The sequence below is a fragment of the Balaenoptera borealis genome (assembly GCF_965194805.1).
Source record: "Balaenoptera borealis genome assembly, chromosome: 6".
Classification (NCBI taxonomy): domain Eukaryota; kingdom Metazoa; phylum Chordata; class Mammalia; order Artiodactyla; family Balaenopteridae; genus Balaenoptera; species Balaenoptera borealis.
The window spans coordinates 116,190,278-116,194,260 of NC_138863.1; positions in this window are offsets into that span (position 1 = coordinate 116,190,278).

A 3,983-nucleotide genomic window follows, 5' to 3' on the forward strand; every position below is an offset into this window, starting at 1 on the left:
AGTCCAAAACAACACCACCAAAAGAAAAAGAGCCCAGAAAAAAATACAGAACTGTTACAATGATGACCTCCAGTTTGATCACATTTCCAAGCTTGGAGACCAGAGAGTTTTCAGTGCTTGCAAAAGGCAGGGATGAATTTTTTCCCACTGGGCTAGCCCTATTTTGGAATCCTTAGAATAAGCAAGGGTCCAAAAGGTTCAAGACTCCAGATAATGTAAAAATCTTTCAGACAGTTTTCACTGTTTCTTCCTTCTCTATTCTAAGAGGTAAAAAACATACCGATGATCATTGGTTCCGTCCCTCTGCTTCTGAGGTTTTTTAAAAAATTATTATTAACATTCAAGCAAATCAGCTTTTTGTGAGGGTTACAGAGGATTTTACTTATAAATTGGCATCACCATCAAAGGGAGAAATATCCTGGTTCTTTCATAATCTTTCATGAGACCTTCCAAGGGGAACTCTCTAGGCATTTGAGTTGCCAAATATAAAATCTGAATTTCTGAGAAAGGAGCACACAAATATGACTCACAAGTTACAGTTTGTTAATTAGTTTTTATAAGATAGATGAGAAATCATTAACTAGAGAGTTTATTAGGGGCCCTTAAGACTTTAAGAGGGGATTTTCTCAAGGTTTACTCCCACATATATAGCTACCTCCCAAAACCGTTTTAGTTCTACCCATATACTTATTTCTCCCCTACAGTGTGGGAAGAAATATCTCAGGTCCTTCCCAAATTTCCTTCAACTATTCCCAGAACTCCATCGTTTCCTACTTCCTCTAGGATTTTGCATTTTCAACTATCTCCTCTCTAAGCAATATCACACACCTCCTTCCCCTGGTTTCCTCTTCCTACTATAAGCATGCTTATGCCTCCTCCCAATTACATAATATTATAGTAAGTCTGTCTATGTGTTCGGCCAAATTTTGAATATCACAAGTGCAAAAACAGTTACATTTTCCTGTGTCTCCACTGCCTAGCCTGGTACCTCACTTATTTTCACTCTTCAACAAACACCTGATGAATGGATGAATGAATAAATGAATGAGTGAATGAATGAATGAACATTATACAGGACAAAACATCCAGGCAAAAGTCAAATAGTCAGTTGAACATATTTTAATGGTGCCAATTAATTGGGTACTATTCAGAAAAAGAAAATGAAATTGAATGTTTGATTTCATGAAAGACAAAGTCTACAACACCAGAGAACTTTGCAGTTAATTATTGGGATAATGAAATTTCCAAAACCAGCCAAGGCGATAATTTGAGTCAAGCTTACTCTCCCCCTTATTTTAGCTGGACAGAAGTGGGAACTTAAATGATTTGCAAAGATCATCCAGTTTTCCTCTTGCTTTTGGCTGATGTTGTGATACATGGTGCAAACTGAGAAAATAAAGCCTAAACATTTTAATGGTTTCCCTATGTTTCTGATCACCTAGATTCATGTCATGGTTTAGAAAGAGTCTGGCCTTGAGAGACTCTTCCAGAATTTTCAGGGTTATATTTAGCAATAACTCAGACTAGATGACTATCTAGTGAGTCAATCTTCCCATCATTAAGTGTTTGCTGAGCTCTCGCTACATGCACGGTTATTATGTTAAATATTACAAAGAACATGGAAACCTGTATGAACATACCTTTTCATAATTGTTTCCATCTACAGCGATTAGCAAAAGCAAGAAATGTGAAATAAATTGGAAATAGTAGAAAAGAAATGGTTATGGTCTTTAGGAACTGTTGCAAACTGAAAAAATAAAGCAAAAGAGTATTATTTTCTGCTCATAGTGGTGACTAGGATAGGTGCTTATGATATGCTAGATGTTAGTTGTTTTCTGCTTACCTAACTCAACTCATGGGCATTTAGTCAGACAAGTCTCTATGGAGCAGGGAAATTTCAGTAAGATCTTGTCCTCACCTGACCTAGGTGGAGGGACTTGAGCTGTGATTTGAACTTGGGTCTGATTTAAGAATGTGTACAGGTGTCTCCTCCATCAGTCTGGTCCCAGAACACATCTTTTAGTTCACTACGAGTTTTTAAGGAAGGATACAGTGGTCTGTGAAAAGGCTAACATGTCTGCAGTAGAGAGAAATCTGCCTGACAGATAAACATCCCTCCAGCCTTTCCTGAGCCCTATTTGTAAAGAAAACTTGATGGAAAAGGAATTCTGTAATACTTCAAGGAGAAACAGTGGAGAGATAGAATCAATAGGAGGCATCCTTATTCCCATCTCAGGAAATCCTGAGATCAGTGTGTTCTTGTTTCAGAAGACCGGCTTCCAAGAAACTCACATGGTGACTTGCAATTACTGAAGCCCCAAAGGACAGCATGGGGCAGTGCTAAAGGCATGAGACTAGGAATCAAGTGACATGGGTTCTGCTCTCAGCCCCGTCAAGAACTAGCTATGTGACCTTGGGAAAGACACTTAAGCCTATGTCCTTAGCTATAGGACACAGATTGCTTTATTTACCTGACAAAGATGTTGTGAGAATAGAATGAGATGAAGTATGTGAAAGCACTCAACAAAGTGCATGGCACATAGTAAGAATTAAAACAGCAATCGTAGCTAAAGAGCTTTGCTCATGTATGAGAAGGCTGCCTACCTGGATGGTTGTAAGAAGGCTGGCAAGCTCCTTACCTGCTGCCCCACCTCTCACTGCTATGGTGCACCCCCAAAACACATAGCTTCTCAGCTGATTGCTTCAATGACTTAATAAGGGACAAACTGTTCATTCTACCCTTAGTGGAAAAAATAAAGACTGGGAAGAGTATGGTTACACAGCACAGGGTTAAAAGGGGAACTTGAGCTAGATGATTTGTGTTACACTCTCTGTTCAGCAGCTGCTTATCTGTATGGACATAGGGATGAGTTCATTTTCCTGAACCTCTGTTTCCTTATCTGAGAAATGAAGAGAGCAAAAATGTGGGGTAGAACATTTGAGATGGACTAAGATGGATAAGGAAAAGGACAGGTAACTGCCCAGTAACACCTGGCCCTTTTGTGGATACTATATCCATGAAGCACACATCCATGGCCTCTGATGGGGAGGCACAGACTCATTAGTGCTTGTGATAATTGCCCGGAATCTCTCCACTATTTTTTTTTTCTCTTCTCCTCTGAGTCTGGTCTTCCTTCCACATGTGTGAGATGCTCAGGGTGTCTTGTGGAAACCCAGGAACTCACCCCCGAAGCTGTCACCTATCCCAACGCAAGACAGAGGTCTACATTTCTCCTCTCCTTAGAAATACAGTCTCCTCTGCAACTCACCCCCTGTTTAGTTTCCCTGTTTCCTAGTTTGAGGTTTCAGGATCTCAGTTTGTCAGCAGGACTAAAACATCAAAGTAACTTAATCCTTTGTTGGCATCTGATAAATGGTTGCCACGCTATAAAAGGTTTTTTGTATGTTAGGAAAATGTACACTAATCAAAATAAAGGGATTTTCAGGGGAGAAATTCTTTGACAGATTTTGGTGTAAATCTAAACATCCCTTAGGTATAAATCTAAAAATCCTCTTTCCTAACATCCCTTTCACTCCCTTTTCCACCTATTCATAAGTCCTCTTAGGAACAAGGGAAGCCATCATTCATTCAATTGATACAAACGATTAATTGTATGAATGACAATTGAAAGTCAAGGTAAATCTCCGTTCTTAAAATGACAACATAGTAGACATCTGCCCTTTTACCTGCCAGGCATTCATTTATGTTCCTCTAGTGAAAACACTTAGGTTGTCTTTTGGAGCACTTCTCCAGTTCATGCAGTTCTATTGAGACTGTCAAACTAAGGTCCTGCATTCCTTGGATAAGGGGTGGGAGGGGCTAGCTCAATCAGACTATCTCTTCTCAAAATATGTGTCTTGAGCCAAAATGGTACCAGGTTATTTAACCGTCATGAGGACTTGGTTGTACATCACTTCTTGCTGCCTAAATATTCAGTGATACCGTGTTCCTATCCTTTCTATGATCTCGTTGTTCAACAAAT